The sequence below is a fragment of the Rosa chinensis genome, chromosome 4 (genome assembly GCF_002994745.2).
Source record: "Rosa chinensis cultivar Old Blush chromosome 4, RchiOBHm-V2, whole genome shotgun sequence".
Taxonomy (NCBI): Eukaryota; Viridiplantae; Streptophyta; class Magnoliopsida; order Rosales; family Rosaceae; genus Rosa; species Rosa chinensis.
The window spans coordinates 19,477,045-19,490,457 of NC_037091.1; the positions used below are offsets into that span (position 1 = coordinate 19,477,045).

The 13,413-nt window shown below is 37.8% G+C and overlaps 1 pseudogene; it reads right to left on the bottom strand.

The window, feature by feature from the left end:
* Positions 1-11,864: 11,864 nt before the first annotated feature.
* On the bottom strand, positions 11,865-12,499 carry LOC112198941 (annotated as a pseudogene).
* Between the last annotated feature and the right edge of the window lie 914 nt (positions 12,500-13,413).

Below are 13,413 nucleotides of genomic sequence, written 5' to 3' on the forward strand. Positions count from 1 at the left end.
AATGGGTTCAAATCCCATTAATGCTTCTGGCATTATGTACAGGTAATAAATTTGGCAAATGCTTCTGGCACAATGTTTATGTAATAATCACGTAATAATTTAGCCCATAATGCTTCTAGCATAAAGAATTATAATGGCAGATTCAAATTTGTGTAACCAAAAATTAAGCCCATAATTCTTCTATCATAATTCATGCAATAATTCAGAATTGTCTCAATGTGATAATGAAGTGATTGTGGTAATGAGCATAAATTACAATGGTAATTGCTTTGAATAAAATCAATCAAAATCAAATCACGGGTTGATCAATCACCAATTAATTGGCCTCAAATCTGCTTCTGGCAGAATTAATACTAAATAATGTTAACACATATTAACTTGCCATAGTGGTATAGCGGACAACATGTTGAGTTGGTATCTATTTTAGCTGGATTCGAATCCCAGCAACTGCATAATCTGTTTTTTTTCTTTCTTGTTGAATTGATGTTACTGATATTGATTTAGTACTACTGGACCAAGTACTACAGATATATAGTTGCAGTCCATAAATTTTTCTCTTTTCTTTTCCAATCAAACAATCCCAAACACATGAACAAATATATACAAATACGTATACTAAATAAATAATTCATGTATGATTTGCTAGGGTTCATGCATTATGGTGATTTTTCATATTCAATCAATAGGCTCAATAAGCAAGAAGCATGAATATAAAATTAGGTTTTGGAAAACGTTACTTGATGAAGGACGGATAAATCTTCAGCTTATGTGTGCAGAACTGAGAAGGTTGTCTTCTCAGCCAATCCAAGAGCTATTCGCCTCTTCTGGACAGCTCCCACTTCGAATGGTGCACAGGTCTCAAAACGACTCCAATAGTGCTGAAATTTGGAGGGCAAATAGAAGAGGCAGAGACGAACAACTTTAATGAAGGAAAGTTTTTGATCTGAGGTCCCGATCAAGAGGTTTCGAGGCGTGAAAACAGGCTACAGCAGGGGGGGTTTTTTTTTTCTTGGCTAGAGCTTTGGTTAGAGCTTTGTGCTGATAACGTGTTGTAAAACAGAAAAATTTCTGAGAGAGAGAGAGAGAGTTTGGACACAGATAATCAGATTGTGTGTATATTCATCTCACCATGAGGGGGTTTATATAGGAGTACATGATATATACAAATAGGCAACGTTTAATAGCAACGTCAATTACTCCTATTCACAATTCTATCAATCACTAATCTATAGTGAAAGGAAAGGCATATATGACTCTCCATCTATTTACATGATATTAGCCATAATTATTTACAACATTAGCAGGATTGTCGGGTCATGATGAAACACTGAAGGCACAAACACATGTCTCAATGCCAATCCTCTTGATTCCTAATTTATGTCAAAAAACGTAAGAGTCCTGATTATACATGTATATTGAACTGATAAGGGTAACCACTATCTACAGCTTCATAGATCAGATAAGTGATAGATTACAATGTTTTGATACACAATCAATATTTCAACGTAAAAAGTAGCTTCTGTATAAAATAAAATTAACTTTATGCCCCAAAGACCTCAATCTTGCAGTTGCAAGAAACTTTAGGAGTGAAAGAAAATGTGAATAGTGGAAAGAAACGTGAGCGAGGCCTGACAAACGAGAGCAAACAAGAAAAAACGTGAGCAGTGGAAAGGAAATGTGAACAAGGTCATTGCTTTCTGATGGCGCTAGAAAGAAACGTAAGTCCATTTATTTGATTTGTTTCAATCAGCATCTTGGTCATGCATGCTACACTTATCTATTAACTATTTCCTTTCTTTTTGCTGATATATATATCTACTCTTTTGTGTTGCAGCTGGTGAATTTGAGGTCACTCGACTCAAGCTTTGGGATGAAGGTAAGGGGCTGAAGGCAGCAGATGATTCTATAGGATGGGGTTAGTTCCGAACCTCTCATTGAGTTCTTGCAATCCACTGATGGAGCTCTGACACAAATTAGACATTCACGTGAGTGTCAGAAGAAGCTTATTTACAAGTTATGAAAATAAATAGCTAGAGATATTACAAGTTGTTAAACTACACATGAGCTTTACTTAATTTACGGGAGACTCATGTTTAAGTTACAAAATGTAGCTCTGCTAGGGTTTGTCCCGCATCTTCATCTCTCGGCATCCCTCTGTCTCCCACCATGGTTGATCACGTCACCACTCGTTTGGCAGCAGCCTTGGCGATTTTTGAAGATGGTCGGACGTCCTTTGGTCCGGCTGGTGCTGCTGCTGTGTCTACCCACCACTTTGCTGAGGGGAGACTTCTCTCCATCACGGCCAAGCTTCGGGCTGATCCCAAGGCTTTCTTGAGGACCATGACCTCCCTATGGGGCTTGGGAATCACCTCTCTGCACGAGCAGTCAAGGATCGGTTTGTGTTCCAGTTTTCAAATCTAGAGGATCGCCTGAAGACGGTCAAGGGAGGGCCATGATTTTTTTGGCAAGTGGGTGCTGGCTATGGCTGAGTTCGATGGTTTGCAAGATCCCGTGCAAGTGCCGATCTCTTCCTTTCCCGTTTGGGTTGAGATTATGGGTTTACCGCTAGCCCTTGTTACGAAGGGCACCATGGCGCTCAATGGAGCCACCTTAGGAGAGATCATGCATTTGGACAAGGCTGGCATTCGTAAGGGTATAGGCGCGGGTTCATATCCGCCATGCTTTGCGGCTCCGGTGAAACAGGTGTTCCCCCCATCCACCTTTGATTTCACTTCGGACGCATCTGCTACAGTGAGGTTCCAATATGAGAGACTCGTGGGTTCTGTAAGGTTTGTGGTATGATGGAACACCAGCGGTCGGGTTGTGCTGGCCCCCCAGAGGCTATGTAGGTCTCTGTTAGAGTCAATCCTAACTCTAATTTGGTCGGGTCTGCTTCTCTGAGTCTTTGCGGAGGTTTTGGCTCAATCCACAACACCAAAACTCTTCACTTCCATGGCAAGGTCGACCTCAGGTTCACTCCAGGGTTTCTTGGCTTTAGCTATAGCGGCCAACTGGCCAAAATCCCATCTCTGGTCCAACCGGTGAGTGAGCCTATGCAAGCTACTACAGATGTCCCATCTCTTAGTGGGAAGAATAGGATGGCCTCTAGGGCCCTTATGCAATATACTGAGCGTAAGAAGACAGTTGAGGAGGTATATCAGGTGGAGGCTATTGATCTTGGGTATAAACCAGAATTGGCATTAATTAAAGAGTAAGAATGGCGTTATTCTAGTATCCCCGACAAAGAAGGTCAAGCTGGGACGTCCACCTGGGCGTAAGGACAATCCAAAACCTATGGGTTTGAAACCTAAGAAGCTGATCTTTGAGGATCCAAAACCTCGGAGGAAGAGAAGTTTTAAGGCAATGGAACACTTTTCATCTTCTGGTGAAGGCAGCTCGGGCCTGGCTGCAATAACATCAACCCTTGCTGGTGGGGAGGTTCATATGTCTTCTGGCAAAGGTTCTGAGTCCGAGGAGTGCACTCCTATGGGTGCCTTAGAGTAGGGTTACGTTGATGGGAACATGAATAAATTGGGATGGTCTTTTGTCATTGGTCGGAGACCATCCTAGTAGTGTCAAATTTGGTTTCTACAGCACTTGAGCTTCATCTCATGGATTCACTATGTTTGATTAGTCTAGGTTTGTCTTAAATTTTTCATTCATGACTCTTTTTGTCGTTACCCGGAATCCTGGTGAGTCATCTCTTGTAATGTTTCATACTATACTTCAATGGACTAACACCCCACGCGTTCAAAAAAAGTTACAAAATGTAATTTTTGAACTGATGTAGTTATTTTACAGATTTGGATTTTGCACATCATCTTTGTATTTACAGAACATGCAGTTTCCCCCTAGAGTTGTCCTCATCATACTGAATGGTTCAGATTTTCGAAGGAAAATCAAATTGTAATGAATCTAGCTAGGAGCAACTTGTATAAATACTACTAAACTGATATGAAACAATAATTTACATATTACAGCATTGAACAAGTGCTTCACGGATCCCTGAATCACTATTGCTTCATAATTTGCTTATTCTATCATCTCTTTGTTTTATCCAAGGACTCCCAAATCACACTTGCGCATGGATGGGTTGGAAGTTTTGAAGATAATTTCAAATGATATTTCGAACTATTGGAGGAACCTCCTTCCTCTCTTGCGATGTGAACGAAGTAACATATTCCATAGGGGAAATGAAGATAACAATGCATTGCAAATCTATATCAGTTCTATACTTTACATCACTACTACAAAAAAAGCATTTTAGGACGTTTGAAAAACGTCATTGAAAACTTTAGATGACACGCAAAAAAAACGTCATCTATCAAGGAGTCATTGTAAGTCACTTACAAGGACGTTCAAAAAACGTCCTCTAATGTTTATAAGGACGCCAGAAAAACGTCCTCTAATCTAAAAAAAAATGTCATCTAATGTCTTTAAGACACTTAAAAAGCGTCCTCTAATGTATATTAGGACACTTTTTAAGTGTCCTTAAATCCGATAAAAGGGTCATCTAATGTATACTAGGACACTAAAAAAACGTCCTTATATCTATTATAGAACACAAAAAAAAAATGTCCTTGAAACAAAAAGAAGACATTTACATACAAACAATCTTTACAATCCCCAAACGTCATTGTATCTATTACTCGTTACAATATACTTGACTACAAGCACTTCTAGTAACTAATTCCTAGTTAAACGTACATTCTAATCTTACCTAATTCTAGATGACAATAGACATACATACTTGACTTCATCTTCAATATATATCTTCAATCACCATCTGATAAATGACAAGCAAATGTTAGAAAGTACTATCTAGAGGGCATGGCACCATAAATGACAAAAACATAAACTCATTATGAACAAGTGATACTAACCACGAGCCATGAATCTGAACAAATAACTATATTTGAAGCAACTACCGGTATAACTCTGCCCTACATAAGTCAATAGTTGAACATAAGTAATAGGAAGGGATCAGACAAAATTGAACTTGTTAATCCCATCAAGCCTCAAGGCTCAGAGGTAACCAGACTTGATGACTTAGTACTTGTAGAGTAAACCAATAAGCCATAATCAAAATACAAACATTCTCAACTTTACCTGTAACTTTAACATTTAAACATGCCAACAGCTACTAGCAACTTAAGTTGAGCATGTGATCTGCCCAGTAAAAAAAAAAAGATTAAATAAAGTATAGAAAAGCATATCCAAATATGCAAAGTAAACTTAAAAGAATAATATAAAGATGTATATTAATGAAAGCTACCTTTACTTGGTCTCGAATATTATAGACTATCTTGTTCAGAAACATTAGCATATCAAGATGGTTTCTTACTTCCAGCGTTTAGGATATTACAGATACTATCCACAATAATTTTTTGAGCTAAACAACATATCCTGTAAAGAATGAAGTTAGGATATAGATTGAAAAATGAGCACTAAAACTTTAAATTATAAGAATACTCAAGATTATACAGTAAAACAAACCTGAGTCTAAAGCCTAACATTAGTACGTAGAATATCTAACAAGTTTCAGCAGCTAGTATTTTAAGTATGGAAACAAGTCACTGAAACAATAAAAAGACGGGTTAACATGAAACATTATATGCTTTTCGCATCAAATTTTAGTACCATGATGGAACCAGACTGCAACTAATTAATAAAAAGACCAATGAAACAGAAACAATCTCACAACAGAAAACCAACAACTTACTCTCTTAGTTAGTTTCGTATAGCACATCCGGTGCAAGTAAAGCCAGTGGTAGTAACCAAGAAGTTAAAACTCAACCCTATGAAGAAAAAACAGTTAGCCACATTATCAACTACACAGTTTAATTTACTCTCTTAACAAAAGAGTCAAAACAAAAAGGGTCAATGGGAAAAAGACTGAAAAAGAAGTTACACCGTATATACATAGACAAAAGATGAACACAAAAATTTACCAGCAAAACAGCTACTCTCACTATGCCAAAAAGGTCTTCAGACGACAGAACTGTTCTGTCGTCTGAACGAACAAAAATGTGTCGTCTAGTACGGTGTCGTCTCTTGGGGGCATCAGACGACAGAAGTGTTCTGTCGTCTGAAAAATCAGACGACATAAAAAAATAAAAATCTTGTGTTGTCTGATGAGTTTTGCATTTTGGGAACATTGTGATCTGTATCTTTAAAAGCATTCAAACAACAGTTTTGTATTATCTGATAGACAAAACAACCACAGTATTTTTTAAATACTATTGTGTGAAGCATATTTGCAAGACTTATTTGTGTGGTCTGAATGCCCTTAAATAAGAAATATGAAGACTCGTATGTAGTGTCTTCTCTCATACAACAACATTTAAAGGTTGTGCTAATTTACTTTAAAAGACAATTATATGTGGTCGTAAAGAGCATCAGAGGACAATTAAGTGTCGTTCTAGGGTACATACATACGACACTTAAGTATTGTGTGAAAGATCTTTTATGAGGTCTTTTATATTATCTATGATTGATTCCAACCACACTTATTTATTGTTATTATATGTTTTAGCCAACACTTTCGTCTAACTTATGTTGTTGTTTTGCCCTTTAGACTACAATTTTCTGTCGTCCCAATGCCAAAAATACAATAGACTTCTATTTGATTTTTGTGTTGTTTTTGTTTAGCTGCAACCACACATTTTGGTGTGCTTTTGTTGTAGCTTGCAATTTGAGATAACACATTAATAGTCTCCTGTTACAACTGGTATACATGCATCTGGAAATTAAAATTGCTCATTCATGAAACTATAAAATCCACATCCAAAATCATTCATTGCAATTTCCACTAATCCATCATTGTCTCATGTACACAAACCTAATCATGAGCATCAGTTCAAAATGGCTCATATCTACTAATTTGAATCTGCAAACAAGTCCAAATTCTTAATGAAGGAAAAATTTCTACTAGACACAAGTTAAATATAGGAACTAGCTAGTTGTACTACTGTATTACACCTGGTGGCTTCCCTTGGGGTTCACATAATCTCCATAATTGTCCCTTGACAGCTTCCTACACAGAAGCATGCATGATTATCACCAAAATAGGGGAGAAACAAACATAACATGTTAAAAGGAAATCTCAATTAAGATGCCACTCTTGTAGAAATGAACTAATATAACATGACCAAACATACTAGGGGTACTCATGTGCTTAGACGAGAAGATATTTTGATGTAATAGTTGCCTATTTTAGTTTCTTATATAGAAATAAACAGATTCATAACAAAAATGTTTGGAAACTTGGCATAAATTACTGGATACTAATGGTTATAATGGCCAGGACTCATATCCAATGGTCAAAACAAGAACAAATGCAGATGTCCACTCAAGAAAAAATAAAAAATTGCAGAAACTAAACAATTACCTGTAGTTACTTCATCTACCACAGTAGAGCAATAGAGATCGATAGAAATCATTGACGTGAAGCTGCTTCCCAGATTGGGTTTGTGAGAAGTCAGAAGAGTTGTTGCTCCACCAGTTGTTCCAGCAAAAAGAAAAAGAACATCCCAGCTAGAAGCTCGGGGTGCAAGTCTTTGACCTTGGCCTTCTCCTCCTGAAATCATCACAACATATCATGAACACAACATAATCTTGTTTCAGTTACTACTTCTATGCTGCGGTTGATTGTATTTTCATACCACATAATCATAATATCATTTTCGGTATCCAAGATACAATCCATAGCCACCCATTAACAGCCTACACAGATCAAATCATAGACAACAATGTGAAGCGACTCTTACGCAAGATTAATAAGGTATATCATGCTATACAAATGCATAGGAGAAGTGCACTTGGTACTCTCAGAAAAGGGTGGAACAAAAATGATATGCCTCTAAACTATCAAAGGAAAGCTAATCAGCACGACAATATAGCAGTGCTGCAGAAAGAACATGACAGTGATACTGTTTTCAGAAATTCCTGCAATAGACCTGTAACTTTGAAAAATCATAACTAATTATAGAAAAATCGTTTTTAGGAGATTCCAAGTCTGAAATACTCTTTAACAAGTCCACTACAAATTCTCAGAAGAAAATAGCTTCAAATTATTAACAGAAAATTACATTTTTACAAAAACAGGTCGCTGGATCTGGAAACTAGTGAGCCCAGTATGCCAATTCCTATGTAAATTCTATCACTTTCAACAGGCAAACAATGATACAAAATATTAAAGGATTATCTTACTTACCAAGTCCATTTGGATGAAATCCTCAATCTTAGCATCGGCAAATAAACTGTTAATTAAAAGGAAAGCAAAACAAAACAGTGAGAATACATAGATACTTGTCAATATCAGACTATATTTTTTTAATACAAGAGTCAGAGGAAAAGCACCTGTTGCAACATACTTCTTGCATGCAACTTGAACTCTAGCATGTCATCAAAACAAAAAAACAGCATCTGTAGCATTCTGTAACTCGATCTATCAGTTCATTTACTCTCTTGTTCATTTGTTTCCAAACACCCATACAGGACAATATTCTTTTCTAGCATTTTTTTCACCAAAGCATATACCACAGGTAGCTATAACAAAGTTAGATGGAATATAGCCATATAGGATATACTTACCATAACCAATGTAGAATTGTCATGGCAGGTTTGAGAAAGGCTAGCCGAGGATTACCCCAGCAGCTGCAACTGAAACTGCCATGGTAGGTTTGCCTAGAAGAAACAACCCTAATGAAAGAGAAACAGCATACATAGAGAACGAACTTGGCAATCAGAAACCTGGCAATAGAAAGAATCATTATTTCATTGAACAACTACCTTAAGACAAGCAAGTGAAATAACACTCGGAAAAAAAACAAAAACAAATAGCTGGGCAAATCAATTCAAAGCAGAGTGAAAATTAATATAATAAACCAAACAAGATGTACCTTCTCCGCGTACTCCTTGGTGTACTGTTTGGATTTGTTGTAAATAAGCTTCCTATTCTCAGCATTCTTTTTCTTGGTGGCTTCAAGCCCCTGCGTCTTTGCCAAGGCCCATTCCTCATCTCTCTGCCTGTTGTATTATAGACTGAAATTCTTCAACACTTTGGGAAATTGTTCACCTCATTGCTTTCCCAACTTCCTCCTTCCATCATTTCCAAAGGTAAGTTCTTTACAAACCAAGGATGGCTCTTAATTTCAAGGATTGTTATTCTCTATAAAGAGAAATGCAGAGACCCTAATAAGAAAGGGAAATGAAAACTAAAAGAAATTCCTCATATAGCAGCATACCAATAAAAAAGTACTTTAAGATAAGATGGATCGTTTTTCTTTTTCTGGAAATTGTAAAGGGGCCGCTTTCCATGAAATAAAACTCACCCCCTCGAAAATTACTTTGCATCATCCTCACTAAATTTACCAGCCTTGCAAATTCTCTCATACAGTTCTCCTCCTTAAGCATACTCCATTAATATACCTTGATGAGTTGGTGTCAGCAGGACCTGGATGAAGGAGACCCCAAAACTCTTAAACACCCAATCTGTCAGAAATAGGCTCCACTCCATATTAATAAAGAGTGGATGAAGTAAAGATCATAGCTTTAATAGAGGTATATGATTTCAGCTACCAATTTAAGCATAAATGACCATGATATATACTTCAATATACAATGCTTATGGGAAAATGATACAGAACATAGCATCAGTATATGTTAATCCAAACAAAAGGAATATGCAATTCAGGGGAAGAAGCAAAATCATTTCTAACATTGGTCAATTCCACATGAGCACGCACAAAATTCATTACTTCTTACTAACCTCTTTAAATTCAACAATATTGGGGTGCTTCAAGGATCTGTGGTTCATGATTCCCCTTTGCACATTTTCATCTATCTGCAAAACCCAGAAAATGAAAGCAACAATGAGTGAAACAACTAAATAAAGAAAATCTCCACTTCAAGGTTCCGCATGGTTGAATCAAGCAAATCTCTAATTTGTTCATTATATACATGTGATAAAGAAGAAATCGACAACATACATTAGTACACAAAGACCAAAGAGACCAAATGTTGCCCTATAGTTTCCAAAAGAATTTAAATAAGAAAACGAAATATGTACCTCTAAGAAAAGAGCAACAGATCGAACTGATAGTTAAAACTGTTTCACTTCAGTGTTCTCCTGCTCCGACAAATAATCATCCCAAACAAACAGTCACGAACACATGTCAGATACCCGATTACATTCTACATTTCAACTTACCAAAATGAAGTAGAAAAACAAGAGACATGTACCTGGGATTTTCATATCCATCAATCTCACTATGCAAATCAAACAATTTCGAGACTCAGCTTTCCAAATTCATGCTCCAATTTCAAATTATAGAACATAAAGTAGTAAATAAGGTACTCCATTTCTTAAGTACCTTCACCGGAATGTTCTGAGCGGCAGAGGTCGGAGATTTGGGCAAATCGAACGGTACTGGTAGCGGCTTGGTAGCGAAAGCTGAATCGTGGTCGGCTTGGATGTAAGGGTTAGGTGAAAGAGGCTTTTTCGGCATTTGGTGGGGAAATTTTGGGGCTGAAGAAGGATTTTCCATGCTTGGTTGAGATGGATCTGGGGTGGAGGTTTCGAATTGATGAGGCGGGGATGGTTCCCAGGAATCAAGACTCGCCGGTGGTCTCTGTGGGGGTGTTCTTCGGGTTCATTGTTTCTGAGACGAAGAAGGAGAAAGGAGGAGGAGGTTAGGGTTGGGGTCGGAGGCGGATGCAGATGCGGAGGAGGCTGGATCCGGGTCTGAGCTAGAGAATGGAGGAGGAGGTCAAGTTTGGGGTCAGGTTGAGAATAGAGGTCGAGAGACTAAGAAGAAGAATCGAGAGAGCGAGAAGACGAATTAGGAGAGAGTGAGAATCGAGTTCTGAGAGAGCTGAGTGAGAGGAGAGAGGCTGGTTTTTGAGGTTTTCAGTTTTGTGAGTTCTAGGTCAAGCTGAGAAAGCCGATAAATTGCGAGGGATCTATATATGTCCAAAAGCACGAGTCAAAATAACTTGAAAAATTTTAAAACAAGCTCCACACTCAGACGACATTTAAATGTTGTCTGAATGTCACAAATTCTAGTCAACTAGAGCGTGGCTATTTGAGAGGGAAAAGACTCAATCAATTTTTGGATATCCCTCCAATTTTGATAGGAAATCACCACCTTCTACAACTACACAAATGTGTTGTCTGAATGCTCACCATTTATCCAAATTTGAGATAGAAAATCACCACCTTCTACAACTACACAAATGTGTTGTCTGAATGCTCACCATTTATCCAAATTTGAGATAGGAAATCACCACCTTCTACAACTACACAAATGTGTTGTCTGAATGCTCACCATTTTTCCAAATTAAACCAGTATGGTTTTAGTGTACATTCAGACAACAGAAAAAAAAATTATGTCGTCTGAAAAACTCAGACGACATAAAACGAAACTTATGTCGTCTGATGCGTGTCGTCTGAAGGCCTTTTTGGCATAGTGTCTATGATTCCTTTGAATCAAAACATTATTCAACTCCAAAACATGCAAGATTCCATCACACATTTTTCTCAACAACCAAATTTGAAACAATTACAAGTTTCTCATCCCAATTTGATAAAGAAAAGGTCAGACTTATACTCCTGCTGAACAAGTTTAGAGCTTTGACCAAAACAAAAAAAAATCACACACACAACATAAAACATATCACAATGTTTGATTCATGAGACAATCTATTTTGAATTTGCTTGAATTGTGTGTCAAAATTTTCAAAATTTTCGCAACAAACCAAACACTGCCTAAAAGACATAAACTACTCACCGGTTTTGCTTCCATCTCCGAACTCTGGCTCTGAGCTTGTTCAATTTGAGCCCTCAATGGTATATCGAATATTCACACAAACCCAAGAAAGCACACAGAAACGTACCAGTGTATATCAAATATTGATTTGCAGAACTTCAGAGTATCTGAGACCTTGAGAGATGGGAACACAGAGAAAGTCACCATCATCAAATCTGGGTAATCCTCCCTAATTTTGGAAATCATAAGTGTTCCCATTCCAGATCTAGCACCACCACCCAAGAATGGCATACCTGGAACCCTACAACAAACAACCAAGCCCTTGAATAGTCAATCTTTATTAACCAAAACTCTCTAATATACCAAATCCATATAGCACAACTCGCTTTACATGTAAACCAAGAAAAATTAGGGTTTAGTTAGACCAGATTCATACCTTGCAAGCAATCACAGTTCTCCACCTCTGTTCGCATCACATCGAGAATTGAATTGATCAAATCAGCCCCCTCGGTGTAGTGACCTTTCACCCAGTTGTTTCTAGCGCCAGATTGACTGAAGACGAAGTTATCAGAACCGAAGATATGTCCAGATCTGACGCTATCCACGGTCCCAGGCTCCAAATCCATGAGGACGGTGTGTGGAACACCCTTCCCGCCGCTGGCTTCGTTGTAGTAGACAACGTTAACCCTCTGAAGCTGGAGCTCAGAGTCACCGTTGTATCGTCCGGTGGGTTAATGTCATGCTTGCTGCGAGTTCAGAGAGAGAGAGAGAGAGAGAGATACTCTGTTTCTGAAGAATAGAAACTAGAAAGTGTACATCTTATCTCTTTAAAAGTTTCAGCTATTTTGGGCCCAACGTCATCAAATGGGTTTCACGACACTCAAAGTAAAAGGACGTCCTTAAAAAAAAATTGGGTGTCCTAGTATGTGGTTTGTGTAGTAGTGCATGTAGTTTTGTAGGAAAGGAAATGCATGTAGTGTGAACAAACTCTACAAGTTCGATGCATTCTATCATTTTCAGATCTAGTTTTGTCTTTGAGAGCTGATTGGTCAAATATGTATATGGTCATCTTATTTTTTTTTTTTTTTTCTGAACAATACCTATATGGTTATGTAAGCTCGATCTTCTCTATTCTTTTCTCTATATACATACATGGTCATCGGCACTCTTCCATTGGCTCTTCTATAACAGAGTTTGCTGTAAAATTGGAGTCGATTGCAAGTTCCTGTAATTTCCAAATTTGGAGGGGTAAAACTATGGTATGTTAACATTTCTCATGCGTACATCAACTATTTTTACCCCTTTAAGGACTCATGTTACCACTTTGAGGACTAATATTACTATTTTGAGGACTAATATTACTATTTTGAGGACTCATATGGTAAACTAAGAAAATTTACCACTTTAAGGACTCATGTTACCACTTTGAAGACTAATATTACTATTTTGAGGACTCATGTGGTAACCAGTGTTCTAAAAAATGACCGCCCAGGCCGCCTAGGCGTTGGGCGGCGGGAGACCGAGGAGAGTATTGGCTAAACGGAGCTCTTAAGCGACCACCTAGGCTGCTTGGACGTCCGTCTGGGCGGTCTGGGTAGCTGGGCGGCTGGGCGAGTTTCAATTTCTTTTTCTTTCTTTTTTT